Below are 17030 nucleotides of genomic sequence, written 5' to 3'. Positions count from 1 at the left end.
CAGTCACCAAGTCTTACAGGTATTTTTCCCTTGAAACAGTTCTCAAATACTTTATTTCCACTCCATTATAATTGCCACCATCATAGTTGAGAGCCTGTCCTTCTCTTTCAGAACTCCACCAATAGCCTCTAATTGAGTTCTCTTCCTTCAGTTTACCCAGTTCCAATTCACCTTCTTCTGCCTGAGTATCAAATTTAATGACCATTGTTAAGGTACAGTAAACACATGATCCAAAATATTCTATCATTTTTTTCAGTATCTTTGACACCTGGGATTCTTGGTATGGGAGCAAGCAGATACATATGTAAGAAGAGAAGAGATTCAGCTCGGCATCTGTAGTTCAGCGGCTAAGGCTCCAGCCACATGCACCAGAGCTGGCAGGTTCGAATCCAGCCCGGGTCCACCAAACAACCATGATGGCTGCAACCAAAAAATAGCCGGGTGTTGTGGCAGGCGCCTGTAATCCCAGCTACTTGGGAGGCAGAGGCAGGAGAATCACTTGAGCCCAGGAGTTGGAGGTTGCTGTGAGCTGTGATGCCACAGCACTCTACCCAGGGTGACAGCTTGAGGCTCTGTCTCCAAAAAAAAAAAAAAGGAAATGTAGGAACAACAATTACCTCATAGGCTTCTTAAGAAGCTCAAATGAGATACTGCAAGTAAAATACTTAACCTAACACGTGCAGAGCTCAATAAGTTCTAGATATCATTAAGTGTAGAAGAAAAAACAAAGAGAAAAATACCTACTTCATTCTGTTAATGGTGAATTAATAATGAATATACCATACCCTACAGTATCTAGCACATGATAAAAATTTATGACTAGGGCGGCGCCTGTGGCTCAGTGGGTAGGGTGCCAGCCCCATATACTGAGGGTGGTGGGTTCAAACCCAGCCCCAGGGGAACTACAACAACAACAACAAAAATAGCTGGACGTTGTGGCGGGCGGCTGTAGTCCCAGCTACTTGCAAGGCTGGGACACCACGGCACTCTACTGAGGGCCATAGAGTGACACTCTGTCCCTACCAAAAAAAAAAAAAAAAACTGATGAGTAGTGTCATTTTAAAATCAGGCCCTTTGAACAGTTAAACTTTCCTGTCTCCTCAAAAATAAATCCTGTGAATTCTAAGTCTTAGACTATAGTACAAATTTTCAAATTTTCTTCTCAAGTTTATAATCATAAGTGTTTATGTTTCTACATAGTTGTAATTAGTGGATACCTCATGTGTGTAACCTCTTTGTGTCTTGGTTTCTTTATGAAACCTTAATTTTATCTTTGATTTCATCATGACAACATAACAGAAACACAAACCCCTTCACTTTGATTTCAGTCCTTCAGTGAAGCCACTACTATGTTAACCAATCTGAAAGATATCTTGAGAGTGAGGTCCATGCCTTCTGTAACTCCCCTGTCTATGCCTTGGACTCCTCAAATTCTTAAAACATATTTTGGTGAATTAAATATGATGCTTAATAAATCAAGCACACTATAAATTAATAATGGCAAGGCTTTCTGAATACCTATAATATTTTCAGCACTAACATAATTCATAAACTAAATTACCAAGCAAATACTACTTAATCAAATTAAATTAAAATATTCCAAATGGGGTATTTAATTTAGAAACACAGCATATTAAATCAAAAGTTCCAGGCTGAGCACCATGTCTCACACCTATAATCTCAGCACTTTGGGACCCCGAAGTGGGAGAATCACTAGAGCTCAGGAGTTTGAGACCAGTCCCATTTTTTGTAGACCTCATCTACAAAAAATAGAAAAATAAGCCAGGTGTGGTGGCATGTACCTGTAATCCCAGCTACTCAGGGAGCTGAGGCAGAAGGGTCCCTTGAACCCAGGAGTCTGAGGTTGTATTAAGCTAAGACACCATTGCATTCTAGCCCAGGCAACAGAGCAAGACCCTGTCTCAACAATAATAATAATAATAATGATAATGATAATGATAATGATAATAGTAAAGTAAATCAAAAGTTCCTATGTGCCCTCTCCCGGCCAATTCTTGGAATAACACTGAATTAAACCATATAAAATGAAGCAACTTTAAGGTAAAATTGAAAATATAAATGAGGGGCGGCGCCTGTGGCTCAGTTGGTAAGGCGCCGGCCCCATATACTGAAGGTGGCGGGTTCAAACCCGGCCCCGGCCAAACTGCAACCAAAAAATAGCCGGGCGTTGTGGCGGGCGCCTGTAGTCCCAGCTACTTGGGAGGCTGAGGCAAGAGAATCGCTTAAGCCCAGGAGTTGGAGGTTGCTGTGAGCTGTGTGAGGCCACGGCACTCTACCGAGGGCCATAAAGTGAGACTCTGTCTCTACAAAAAAAAAAAAAAAGTGAAATTCCATCAACTCTGAACCATTAACATGCTCAGAGTTTCTCAATCTCTGCACTACTGACATTTTGAGCTACTGACATTTTGGGCTAAATTGGAGATCTGTCCTGTGCACTGTAGGACATTTAGTAGCATCACTCACCTCTATGCACTAGATGCTAGAAGCACCCCCACTGACTTGTGACAACCAAAAATGTGTACAGACATTGCCAAATGTCTCCCAGCAGGCAAAATCACCCCCAGCTGAAAGTCACTGTGAGCTATAGTAACAGCAAAAAACAAAATAAAAACACAGTGCTAGTTTTTAAAGGTCCCTGTTATCACATCATGCACATGTAAATGGTTAGTAAGCCAGATTTTTCTCAATATGCAAACCAGAGATGGATAATGCAAATGCCTAAATTTTATATTCTTATTCATAAACCCCAAATGAGCCCTTAAATAAGCCTGATGAGCCCACTATATTTCCCTTGTCTATTTACTCTCCTACTCCTTACAAACTTCATACCTCATCTTACTATTCACACCTCCCTATCTTCTCCTTCATCCTCAGTCTCAGCTGACAACCTTGCTTTCTATTTCATTAAGAAAATGTAACTATCAGAAGAGTGTCCACAAGTGCCTGCCATTTAACCTATATACCTACCTGCAACTATGTCCATACATACTTACTACTTTCTCTCTTGTTAATGTGAATGAACTACCTATGCCCTAACTAAGAGCAATCTCGTTCCCTCCCCACAGACACCATTCCTTCCCACCTATTCAAGGACACTACTCCAGCAATTCTTTCTTCCTCCTTTCCATCATCACTACTCTCTACCATATCACTTCCATCAGCAAACAAATATACTGTACTCTAATATCTCTCAACTTAAAACAAATCCTTCTCTAGGTACCACCACAAAACTCCTTAAATGAGTTGCCTAAATTACCCATCTCCAAATTCTACCTCACTCACCCTTCACCCTCTGTAAAATCAAGCTTTTACCTGCATTACTCCACAACAACTACTTTATCAAGGTCACTGAAGGCATCTATGTTGTGAAACCTAATTCTCACTCCTTATCCTGAGTGACTTAAGTTTCTCTAGTCACTTGCTCTTCCTTGAGACACTTTCTTTACTTGGGCCCCAGGACACTTAAGGTTTTCATCTTACTTTTCTGGCCACTCACACAATCTTCTTTGTTGTTTCCTCATGTTCCTCCCTGATCTGTATATGCTGGCTTTCTCAGGCAGGAAATCAATCCTCTTAGACTCTTCTCTTTCTATCCACACTCACTCACTCAACCAGTTTCACATTTTTAAATACAGATGAAGCTCTCTTGCTCACCTGCTGCTGCTTACCTCCAGCTGTGCAGCCCTGTTCCTAACAGGCCATGGACCCATGTCCGGAACTTAGGGACCACATTAGTAGGAAACCCAAATCCCTTTAGCTTCACTATATCTCTGTAAATTGAGTAAAAGCACTGTAAGGCCAAGCGCTATAATCCTAGTACTCTGGGAGGCTGAGCGGGTGGATAACCTGAGCTCAGGAGTTCGAGACCAGCCTGAGCAAGCGCCAAACCCTGTCTCCAAAAGTAGGTGTTGTCTGGGCAGCGCCTATGGTTCAGTGGGTAGGGCGCTGGCCCCATATACCAAGGGTGGCAGGTTCAAACCCAGCCCCGGCCAAATTGCAACAAAAAATCACGGGGCGTTGTGGCAGGCACCTGTAGTCCCAGCTACTTGGGAGGCTGAGGCAGGAGAATCGCCTAAGACCGGGAGTTGGAGGTTGCTGTGAGCTGTGACAGCACCATACCAAGGGCGATAAAGTGAGACTCTGTCTCTAAAAAAAAAAAAAAAGTAGGTGTTATCTGCTGGTGGGAAGCTAATACGACCTTTTTGGAAAGAAGTTTGGAGAACACTCAAGGAACTAAAAGTAGACATACCGTTCGATCCTGCAATTTCTCTACTAGGTATATACCCAGATGATCAAAAATTATTTTACAACAAAGACATCTGCACCAGAATGTTTACTGCAGCCCAATTCATAATAGCCATGACATGGAAACAGCCCAAGTGCCCATAGACCCATGAATGGATTAACAAAGTGTGGTATATGTACACCATGGCATACTATGCAGCCATACAAAAGATGGGAGACTTCACATCTTTTATGTTTACCTGGATGGAGCTGGAACATATTCTTCTTAGCAAAGTATCTCAAGAATGGAAAAAAAAGTATTCAGTGTACTTGAAATCAATATATAACCATCTACATACTCATATGAATGGCAAAACATAACTATAGTCCAGAAAGTAGAAGGGAAGAGGAGAGAGGGGAGGGGAAGGGGGATATGGGAGGAGGGAGGGTATCTGGGGGGACCTCACCTAATATACATGATGTAATAGTACATTTCAAAACTATTAAGAAATGAGTAATTATTGTGATGGATGTGTTACTTAGTTCAATGTAAACATTTCACATTGTATACTGAAGCAGTACCCTGAACCCCATAAATGCATCAATGTACAAAGTCATGATTTAATAAAAAATAATAAAAATAAATAAATAAAAATAAAAAAGTGGTGTTGTGGCAGCACCTGTAGTCCCAGCTGGTTGGGAGGCTGAGGCAAGAGGATCATTTGAGCTCAAGAGTTTTGGGTTTTATAGGGGGTTTTGGGTTTTTTTTTTTTTTTGAGACAGAGCCTCAAGCTGTCGCCCTGGGTAGAGTGCCATGGCATCACAGCTCACAACAACCTCCAACTCCTGGGCTCAAGCGATTCTCCTGTCTCCGCCTCCCAAGTAGCTGGGACTACAGGTGCCTGCCACAATATTGGCCTGGCTATTTTTTGGTTGCAGCTGTCATTGTTGTTTGGTGGGTCCAGGCTGGATTTGAATCCGCCAGCTCAGGTGCATGTGGCTGGTACCTTAGCCACTTGAGCCACAGGCACCAAGCCTGAGACCAAGAGTTTAAGGGTGCTGTGAGCTATGATGCCATGGCACTCTACCAAGGGCGACAAAGTAAGATTTTATTTCAATTAAATAAATAAATAAACAAATACTATTCATGCACCAATGACTCCTAAATTTACTTCCCTTCCCTGAATGCCAAACTGGTAGACCCAGTTGTCTACTCATATCTCCACCTGCCTGGATGTGTACACTTCTAGACCTAACAAGCCCCACACTGAGCTCCTGATGTTCTCCCCAAATCTGTTCCTATGAAGTTTTCATATCTCAGTAAATGGTAACTCTATCTTACCAGTGGCTGAGATCATAAGCCCTATTGTTGCCTTTCCTTCTGACTCCTCACATCCAATCCATCAGCAAGTTTTTAGCTATTGTTAACACACTGCCAGAATCCAACCATTTACCTACCTTTTCAGCCACCCTAATCCATGATCTCTTACCCGAAAAATCCTGTGATCTCTGCTTCCATCATTGCCTCCTTATCCCCACGCCAGTCTATCCTCAAAACAGCAGCCAGGAAGAACCATTCATAAACATAAGTCACATTACTCCCATACTCAAAACCCTTTAATGGTTTCCCATCTCATATAGAATAAAAACCAAATGGGTGGAGAATCCCTGGCCTTAGGCCACAAGTGGCTTTCAGGACCCTTGAGTGTGACTTTTGACTGAATCCAAAATTTTACACAGCAAATCCTTTTAATAAAAGGATCTGTTCTGTGAAGTTACTGACCTCATCTCTTACTACTATACCCCTCTTTTTACTCTCCCCTTTTTCTACTCACCATGTATGGTACCTTTGAGCTGGTCTATCTGTCTAGAACAGCAGTTCTCAACCTGTGGGTCGTGACCCACAGGAACTATATTAAAGGGCAGCAGCATTAGGAAGGTTGAGAACCACTGGTCTAGAAGAATGTTTGCTCAGATGGTGGCACAACTTGCTCCTTCATTTTCTTTGCTCAAATATTTTTATCTTCTTAGTAAGGCCCCACACACTCACACACTCTCTCTCTCTCTTCTATTCCCAAACTCTGCTTTTATTTTCTACTAAGCAGATGTCACTTTCTAATATAGTGGTTCTCAACCTGTAGGTCATGACCCACAGGAACTGTATTAAAGGCTCGCAGCATTGGGAAGGTTGAGAACCACTGTTCTAATATATACATTTTACTCATTAGCTGCTCCCTCATTAGATTTTTACACTCCATGAGGACAGTCATTATTGTCTATTTTTGCAATATCCCAAAGCTAGAATCCCACTGCAAAATCCCAAAGCTAGAATAGTTCCTGGCACACAGCAGGCACTATATATGCATCTGTAGTATGAATAAAATGTAGAGGAACCAAGCAGTGTAAGAAGATTGGGTATAAATAACTATGCAAAAAGTTTATACATGCTTGGCAATTGAAGAAAACTGAAGGACATCAGTATATTCTTGATCAACTTCTTATTTCACAGACCTATAAAGCCTTCCCTCAGAGAAAATAGTGAAAGCCTTTGTTGTCAATAATCATTTGAAAATAATGCATTAACCCTTTCAGATCACTGCTGTATCATTCACAGTAATCAGTTATATTCTATAATAATCATTAACTTATTGTATGGGCATACAGAACTTCTAAAAGCCTCATTTAGACCTAAAGAATAGTTTAAAATAGTTTTAAAAATTTGGATATTCAGTACAAGCTATGCTGTTACATAAAGCTGGAAATCTGTACTCATGATTAATTTGCAGTTAAGATTCCTTCATGGCACTGGATTAGTAAAAATGAACCTCAATTCCTGGCAATCTTTCAGACTAAAATATGAATCTGTTCAGGTTGACTTACATTTTACCAACTTAACACTTACCAGTTAATAAAGATAAAATATTTCAGTGCCTTTTTTCTGATACTAAATGTGTAGAGTTTTTCCATGTCAACAATTCTCTAACACCATGGGGGTGTCCAACAACTAAATTCAATTCTGACACTATCTTCCTGCAGTTAGCATCAAATACTACAAATTAAAGGGTTCAGCCCACAAGATGGCTCTGACTTCAGATGCCAGCTACAAAAGGGGTGCCCAGGCTCCCCAAATTTCTGCCTGGCTGATTATCAATTTAGGTGTTCCCAGGACCCCCACACCAGGTTCAATAATATGCTAACAAATGGCACACAGAACTTTGAAAAACATTCTACTTACATTTATCATAAAGGATACAATTCAGGAACAGCCAAATGGAAGAGATGCACAGGGCAAAGTATGGGGCTGGGGGGAAGGGGGGCACAGAGCTGCTAAGCCCTCTCCAGGATAGCCACCTTCCCAGTACACCAACCACAAAGCTCTCAAAATCTCAAACCTCAGTGTTCAAGTTTTATAATCTAATTTCCAGCTCCCTCCCAGCCCTTTGTTCCAAAGGAGCTTACTAAGAGTAACTATAGACACTCCTACTACTCAGGAAATTCCAAGGGTTTTAGTTCTGTGCCAAGAACCAGCAGCAAAAACCAAATATATCTTTTATTGTACCACAAGTACCATTCCATGTGATGAGGATGCAAAGAGATACAAAACATTTTTCCAAACCTCAAGTGATTGAAAATTCAGTTAGGGAGATAGAGAATTAACCATAAATGTGCAATAGGCATTAAGATGTCAGAAGGAGCAACATGACGTTATCAGAAAGGCTTTAAAGATAGGACCCAACCTGAGTGTTGAATGAAATAACGGACTTCAACAGAACCCAAGTAAAAGGGCACTAAAAGAAAGGGCATCTTTCTAAGCAAAATGACCTCAAAATGATCTACAAGACTTCGTTTAGAAGAGAATGCAGTGGGCTAACCCAAAGATAGGGCCATATCCTCACCCCCAGAACAGTAACTTAAATGGCAAAAGATATGTTAGGGATCTTAAGAGGAAGGAGCTTATCATCAGTTGTTCTCTTCAGCCCAAAGTATAATTACAGCAGCTCTAGGAAACTGGTACAGAAAACATTTTAGGTCTATGAGTTAGACTTCGACTAGATACGAATTCTAATCCAAAGAACTGATTTTGAGTGCTTTGAAAGAAATAAAATCTCATACAGACAAGAGACTGACTAAATGAACTGACTAAATAAATCCAATAAATATCATGGAATTGAAAATGTCCATGTATATTAAAATCTTGTTTTGTGCATGGTCATTTTAGATATTACTGTCAAGCTAAAAATGAAGTTCAATTTACTTTTCTCAAAAATGAACTCATCAGGCTCAGCACCTGTAACTCAGCGGCCAGGGCACCAGCCACAGCTGAACTCAGAGCTGGAGGGTTCTAATTCAGCCCCAGCCTGCCAAACAACAATGACAACTCCAACCAAAAAATAGCCTGGCATTGTGGTGGACGCCTGTAGTCCCAGCTACTTAGGAGGCTGAGGCAAGAGAATCACTTAAGCCCAAGAGTTTGGGGTTGCTGCGAGCTGTGATGTCACAGCATTCTACCCATAGTGAGACACAGTGATGTCACAGCACTCTACACATAGTGAGACTCTGTCTCAAAAAAATAAAAATAAATAAACTCATCAGATAGAGAAAGCAGCTAGTTGAAGACAAGACGACTAAGGTGGTTCAGCACAGATATGTACCTCTTTACCTCATACGTCATTACGGAGGGGAAGAGAAAGATGGTGGATGAGAAAGAGCATTCAGCCAAATGCTCCTAGTACAACTGAGGAACAGAACAAAGCAAGGCTATGCTGGGTGCGGAGTCCTTGCCTGGAGCTGTGGCTTCAGGTGCGCAGTGAAGAGGCAAGGGGCTGGATACAGCACATGAACTGGAACAGTCAAGTACTGACACACTGGGCAAGTTTTCCCCAAGCAGGAGAGACCGGCCCCTCTGCAGAAGTCTAGGACAGGAAGAAGCCCTTTTGCAGTTTTCAGTTCTCAGGGGAAGCTGCGGTTGACAGGAAAGCCTGGAAGAGTGAGCACACCCGAACAGTTTACAGCAGCCAGTTGTGAGTGCTGGTGGGAGCGGACTTACCACGGGTTTGGTGGCAGCAGAGATGGCCATACTTGGCAGGTTTTGGAAGTCAGGGGACAGCCATAATTGCAAGGTAGCAAGAAGGTCGTGAGGGCAGGCCTCCTACAGGGACACAGCCTTCTCAGATCCACTTCCTGGGATTCGACCTCTAATCATGACAGGCTCAGGGACGCTCACACCCCACAGCAACTCTCGTCTGGTGGCATGGTGAGACCTGCCTCTGATAGGTCTCAGAGGATTCTGGAGACCTTTGAAATCTGAACTTGGTGAGGCCTGAATCCTGAGGAAATAATCAGGTGATCACCAAGGACAATAAAGTTGGGAAACAGGTCTATGCTTGGGAACTAGAGAGAGGTTACTAATGACGTTATCCATCCCCTAAAGCTACAGCCACCTGGTGTCCTGGCAATATATTGCAATCCTGCTAACGTCAGAACTTTCTGCCATAAACATATGTATATATGTACAACAACAAAAAAAAAAAAAGAGAAAAGGAAAAACTAGATAAACAAAAAATTATATATATATACATATATATAATAGCACTGTATTTTGGCTAGGCGCCTGTGCCTCAAGTGGCTAAGGCACTAGCCACATACACCTGAACTGGCGGGTTCAAATCCAGCCCGGGCCCGCCAAACAACAATGACAGCTGGAACCAAAAAATAGCCGAGCGTTGTGGCGGGTGCCTGTAGTCCCAGCTACTTGGGAGGCAGAGGCAAGAGAATCACTTGAGCCCAGGAGTTGGAGGTTGCTGTGAACTGTGAGCTGTGAGCTCTGATGCCTACCCAGGGCGACAGCTTGAGGCTCTGTCTCAAAAAAAAAAAAAAAAACAAAACATTGTATTTTTTGGTTACAGTACTTTAGCCTCATCTTTTCTCTCTCCCCATTACATGCAGAATTCTTCTATTTCGTTTTCATCCCTACTTAATTTTTCCTTCTTGTTTTTGTATTTTTTCTTTTCTCTTCCTATTTTTGGAAGAAGAAGATCTGGCTCCCTACTCAGGCTGGTAGGGAGTGCCTCATTTTGAGGAATCCACTGAGCCCAGCCCCTCAAAATTCTTGAGTTACAGGCATGGCCTTAGCACCATGCTGATCAATACCATTTCTTCCATCTCTTCCCATCCTCTTTTCCTGACCTCCTTCTCTCCTGTTCTTCAAGTTTTTTTCTGTTATTCCCCCTTCTCATTTTTTTCTTTTCTTTTACTCTTTCCTTCTTTGTACATCTTTCTTTCTTTTCCTCATTTGTCCCTGTTTGCTCTTTACCTTTCTCCTCCTTTTGGTCTCATACCAAGAAGCCTCTTCATCGCCTAAACTCTGAGACAAGGTAATTTGAAAAGAAGAAGTAAGAAGGAAAAAGGAGCACAAGGAGGTGAACAAGAATAATGAACACACGAGGAGGAACCAAAAGAAAAATTCGGGCACCATGTAAAACCAAAATAAAGCAACTCCTCCAAGGAACCACAAGGCAGTTTTTACAGAAGACCCTCCTATAAAGAATTAATGGATTTGACAAAAAAGGAATTTAATATACAGATAACTAAAACAATAAAGGGAATGGATGAGGAGTTGGAAAGACAGAACCCAAAGTCAAACGACAGATATGGAGAATATAGAAAGGATATGCTTAAGGAAATAAAGGAGACAATCAGGGAATGTAAAGTTGGAATAGAAAACATCAAAAATAGATTAGCCCATGGAGCAGAAAGAACATCAGAGCTACAGGATAAAGTGTTTGAGTTAATCCAGGTAGTTAAAGAGGCAGAAAAGAAGAGAGAGAAAGCAGAGCAGGTGCTTAGAGAACTATGAGACTCCATGAAGCATTCAAACATATGATTAATAGTAATACCTGAAAGGGAAGAAGATTATCCCAAAGGTATGGAAGCCCTACTGGAGACTATCATAAATGAACACTTCCCAAGTTTTACTAAAGATCTCAACGCACTTCTCTCAGATAGATTTCAAACCCCAGGTTATCTCAACTCAAACAGAGCTTCTCCAAGATACCTTGTAATAAACCTGTCCAAAGTCAAGATGAAGAAAATTTTACAAGCAGCTAGGAGCAAGCATCAAAGGACCTACAGGGGCAGAACCATTAGAATGATAGCAGACTTTTCAAATGAAAGTTAGCAAGCCAGATGAGCATGGTCATCCACCTTCAACATCCTTAAACAAAGTAATTTTCAGGCTGGAGTTCTATATCCTGCTAAACTAAGCTTCAAAATTGATGGAGAAATCAAATCAAATCTTTTGCATATATACAAGCACAGAGGAAATTCACAAGACCAGATCTATAGGAAATACTTAGACCTATTCTCAACAGTGAACACCAAAATGGACCACCAGCAAAGTAAACACCTAGAAGCCAAAGGCCAAAACTTAGCTTCCACAATGGCGCAAAGAATAAAACCATACAATAGGCTTTCCAATAACAAGATGAATAGAATTCTATCACACTCATCGATACTCTCAATAAACATCAATGGACTGAATTCCCCATTGAAGAGGTACAGGCTGGCTGATTGGATAAAAAAGCATAAGCTGTTACACCGAGAATCGGAATCCCCACTAACCATACAAGAGAGCCAGACACCAATGAAATCACACAAAGGCGTTTATTCAGGCTCAAGCCAGGGCTGTCGGCTTCCCCAGATGCAGCTGGGACGGAGAGCCCAGTACTCCTGGTGCACGGCATTTTTATGAGGGGGTGTGGGAAGCAAAGTGTGGCCCTTGGATTGGTTATTTCTTGTACCTATACTAGAGTTTAAAGCTGATTGGGCGAGGGGGCGGAAGCACTCCGGGAGATAGGGAGGGGTGTGATTTACTAAGAAATGAGACAAAGGATTTTCAGGTGGCTCTTTTAAAATGGAGGACAAAAGCCTGAAATGATGAAAAGCCCAAATTGGTGTTGCTGGGTCCTTCAAAGCCATCCTTATGCTGTCTCCAGGAGACACACTTAACCCTGAAAGACAAATCAAGACTTAGGGTTAAGGGATGGAAAACAGTATTTCAAGCAAATGGAAATCAGAAGAAAGGAGGGGTTGCAATCTTATTCTCAGATACAAGCGGATTCAAAGCAACTACAGTAAAGAAAGATAAAGATGAACACTTCTCTGACACTGATCAAAGGAACAATATAACAAGAAGACATCTCAATTTTAAATATTTATGCACCTATCTTAAATGCTCCCAGATTTATGAAACAGACCTTGAGGGGACTAGGCAATATGATATCCTGAACAACTCTCTGACAGAACTGGACAAATCCTCTAAACAGAAACTAAACAAGAATACAAAGGACTTAAATGTGACCTTAGAACAAATGTGATTAATAAACATATATAAAACACACCATCCCAAAGCAAAAGAATATATTGTTTTCTCATCAGCCCATGGCACATACTCCAAAATAGATCACATCCTAGGATACAAATCAAACTTCAGCGAAATTAAAGGAATAGAAATTATATCAGTTCGGCGCCTGTGGCTCAAGCGGCTAAGGTGCCAGCCACATACACTTGAGCTGGTGGGTTCGAATCCAGCCCAGGCCTGGCAAACAACAATGATGGCTGCAACCAAAAAATAGCCGGGCATTGGGGCAGGCTCCAGTAATTCCAGCTACTTAGGAGGTGGAGGCAGGAGAATCACTTGAGCCCAGGAGTTGGAGGTTGCTGTAACCTATGATGCCACGGCACTCTACCCAGGGTCCCAGGGTGACAGCTTGAGGGTCTGTCTCAAAAAAAAAAAAAAAAAGAGAGAGATAAATTATACCTTGTCTCTTCTCAGACCACAAGGCTCTAAAGGTGGAACTCCAACAAAAATGTGCATCCCCACACAGAGGCATGGAAATTAAACAACCTTATCTTAATGATAGTTCGGGAAGAGATCAAACAAGAAATTGTTAAATTCCTCAAACGTAACAACAATGAAAATACAACTTACCAAAACCTGTGGGATACAGCAAAAGCAGTCGAGAGGAAAATTTACTGCACTAGATGCCTACCTTCGAAAACAAGAAAGTGAGTGCATCAACATACATACAAACCAATTTATGGAATTGGAAAAAGAAGAACAATCTAACCCTAAACTAGTCAGAGGAAAAGAAATAACCAAAATTAAAACAGAGATTAATGAAACTGAAAACAAAAAAAAAAATTCAGAAAATTAACAAAAACAAGTTTTTTGAAAAGTAAATAAAACAGATAAACCTTTAGCCAGACTAACTAGAAACAGAAAAGTAAAATCTCTAGTAACCTCAATCAGAAACAATAAAGGGGAAATAACAACAAATGTCACATAGATACAAGAGATTATCTATGAATAACACAAGAAACTCTTGGCTCAGCGCCTATAGCTCAAGCAGCTAAGGCATCAGCCAAATGCACCGAGGCTAGCGGTTCAAATCCAGCCCAGGCCTGCCAAATGATAACAATTATAACCAAATAATAGCTGGGCGTTGTGTCAGGCACTTGTAGTCCCAGCTCCTTGGGAGGCTGAGGCAAGAGGATCGCTTAAGCCCAAGAGTCTGAGGTTGCCATGAGCAGTGACGCCATGGCACTCTGCCCAAGGTAACAGCTTGAGACTCTGTCTCAAAAAAAAAGAAACTCTACACCCAGAAATTTGACAATGTTGGAGAAAGGGATCAATACTTGGAATCATACCCTCTCCCTATACTTAATCAAGAAGAAATACATCTCCTGAATATAGCAATTTCACTCTGAGATCGAAGAAACAATAAAAAAAAAACCTCCCAACAAAAAAATGCCCTAGTCCAGACGGTTTCACACCAGAATTCTTTTTTTTTATGATACAGAGCCTCAAGCTGTTGCCTTAGGTAGAATGCTGTTGCATCACAGCTCACAGCAACCTCCAACTCCTGAGCTCAAGTGATTCTTCTGCCTCCGCCTTCTCAAGTAGCTGGGACTACAGGCACCCACCACAATGCCCGGCTAAGGACATTTGCACTAGACTGTTTATTGCAGCTCAATTTACAACTGCCAAATTTGGAAACAACCTAAATGTCCACCAATCCAGAAATGGAACTCATAGTAGTATATGTATACCATGGAATACTATTCAGCCACTAAAAAGATGGTGATTTTACATCTTTTGTATTAACATTCTTCTTAATAAAGCATCACAAGAATGGAGAACCAAGAATCCAATGTACTCAATTCTGATATAAGGACAAATGATGGTAGTATGGGGGGTGGGGGAATGAAGAGAGGGAAGGAGGGAGCAGGGTAGGGGATCACCCTGTGTGACACACCTCTTGGGGGCAGGACACATTTATAAAAGAAATTTTACCTAACAAAAAAATAAATAAAAAATAAATTCATTATACACTTGATTTCTATTTGAATCCATTCAACCAAACATTAAAATAGAAAGCTCTCTAAATTATACTACCCATTTTGATCATGCTTTGTGGTTCCTGGAGACTGCCTTCACTTTTTAAGAAATATGCCCTGGGCTCAGCACTTGTAGCTCAGCAGCTAGGGCCTCAGCCACATACACCAGAACTGGCAGGTTCGAATCTAGCCCAAGCCTGCCACTAGATAGCAAAGTACAACAGTGACAACTACAACCAAAACATAGCCAGGCATATTGGCAGGCACCTGTAGTCCCAGCTACTTGGGAGGCTGAGGCAAGAGAAACGCTTGAGCCCAAGAGTTTGAGGTTGCTGTGATACCACGGCACTCTACCCAGGCAACATCGTGAGACTCTGTCTCAAAAAAAAGCCCTGAAATGCTTAAGAGTAAAGTAATATAATATGTGCACCTCACTTTCAAATGTCTCATTAAAAAAAAGCATGTACATTTACTTATAAAGACTACTAAAGCCATGTTGACAACCAATGAATCCAGCTGAAGGATACTTTAATATTCCTTCAACTTTCCTGTAGGGTTGAAATTTTTCCAAATAAATGGGAAATATTATTTCATCCATTAATGCATGCTTAGCATGCTTTCAACATACTTTACCATTGCTAATCATTTTTGTATATTCATGCATGGAAAACATTAAAGTATCTCATGTATCACCAACAGATGCTTATGCTTAGCTGTAATATCCCAGTGCAGAGGTTCCTAGACTGAAGATTATGAAATTACAAGCAAAACTATAAATGTGAGATGCATTTTTTTTCGGAAAATGTTTTGTGTCTTTCCTCATACTCTCAAATGGGTCTGTGAACCAAAGGTAAGAACCACTGTCCTAAAAGGTAAGGACTCAAAACCGCTCAAATCATAAGGTAACATTGAAATAAGAGGGTACAAAAACAATGTTGTCAACTCCTGTGGGTCAGAGCAATAAAAACATCAAAAGTATAGACAAATGAAAACAGATAATTTCTACTCTTCAGTTTGTAAAATCTTTTCAAAGTGACTTGACTAAATAGAAAAGTACACTAATTTGTTTCAGTTTCTTACTTTTTTCTTACATGCAGTCTCATCTAAGAGTGAAGAATGGCTACTGATTACTTCCAGCATAAAATCAGGTTCCTTTAAAAAGAATTTCATGCTTCGGCGCCTGTAGCTCAGCGGCTAGGGCGCTGGCCACATGCACCAAGGATGGTGGGTTCAAACCCTGCCCTGGGCCTGCCAAACAACAATGACAACTACAACAAAAGAAATAGCCGGGCGTTGTGGCAGGCACCTATAGTCCCAGCTACTTGGGAAGCTAAGGCAAGAGAATCACTTAAGCCCAAGAGTTTGAGGTTGCTTTGAGCTGTGACACCACAGCACTCTACCAAGGGTGACACGGTGAGACACTGTCTCAAAAAATAATTTTTTTTTTTTTTTTAAAAAAGGTAATGTTGGCGGTGCCTGTGGCTCAGTCAGTAAGGCGCCAGCCCCATATACCAAGGGTGGCAGGTTCAAACCCGGCCCCGGCTGAACTGCAACCAAAAAATGGCCGGGCGTTCTGGCGGACACCTGTAGTCCCAGCTACTCGGAAGGCTGAGGCAAGAGAATCGCTTAAGCCCAGGAGTTGGAGGTTGCTGTGAGCTGTGTGATGCCATGGCACTCTACTGAGGGCCATAAAGTAAGACTGTGTCTCTACAAAAAAAAAAAGGTAATGTCATGGTATATCAACCCTATTACCTCTATAGTGCCAGGCACTATAGTAGACATTTTACTTATTAGTGTCTTAATTCTCACCACTACTCTCTAAGTCTATCCTCCTTTAATGGAGAAGAGAAAACTAAGCTACAGAGAAGTTAAGCAAATTGCCCAAGACCATTAACATTTGTCTCTGCCAAAGACCTGAAACTCAGTTCCTGCAGCCCAGTGTTTATTCCAAAATATCACAGTGGGGCCACAATGGCTCACACCTATAATCCTAGCACTCTGGGAGGCTGAAACAAGAGGACTGCCTGAGCTCAGGAGTATGAGACCAGCCTGAGTTAAGAGTAAAACTCATCTCTACTAAAAACAGAAAAATTAGCCAGGCATTGTGAAGAGCACCTGTAGTCTTGTCCCAGCCATTCAGGAGGCTGAGGCAGGAGGATGTCTTGAGCCTGAGAGTTTGAGGTTGCTGTGAGCTAAGCTGAGGCCATGGTACTCTACCCTGGGCAATGGAGTGAGACTCTGTGTCAATAAATAAATAAATAAGTAAAAAGTAAAACATCCCACTGCTATCATTATTTTTCTACTAAACTAATAATTCAGGCAGCACCAGTGGCTCAAAGGTGAAGGTGCCAGCCCCATATGCCAGGGGTGGTGGGTTCAAACCCAGC

At 41.5% G+C, this 17030-nt stretch overlaps 1 protein-coding gene across 2 annotated transcripts in view; it reads right to left on the bottom strand.

Moving 5' to 3' along the window:
• Window positions 1-17030, bottom strand: part of MRPL22 (mitochondrial ribosomal protein L22) — a 46880-nt gene that overhangs the window by 26789 nt on the left and 3061 nt on the right. Inside the window, exon 1 of one of the 2 annotated variants that reach the window (XM_053566569.1) lies at window positions 7481-7607. The exons of the other annotated variant lie outside the window; for it this stretch is intronic. The gene's annotated coding sequence lies outside the window, so the exon portion shown is untranslated. Of the gene's footprint in view, window positions 1-7480; window positions 7608-17030 lie in introns of those variants that run through there. 2 annotated transcript variants of the gene reach the window in all.

Source organism: Nycticebus coucang, chromosome 17 (genome assembly GCF_027406575.1).
Source record: "Nycticebus coucang isolate mNycCou1 chromosome 17, mNycCou1.pri, whole genome shotgun sequence".
Classification (NCBI taxonomy): domain Eukaryota; kingdom Metazoa; phylum Chordata; class Mammalia; order Primates; family Lorisidae; genus Nycticebus; species Nycticebus coucang.
This window is presented reverse-complemented; position numbering and strand designations above follow the sequence as displayed.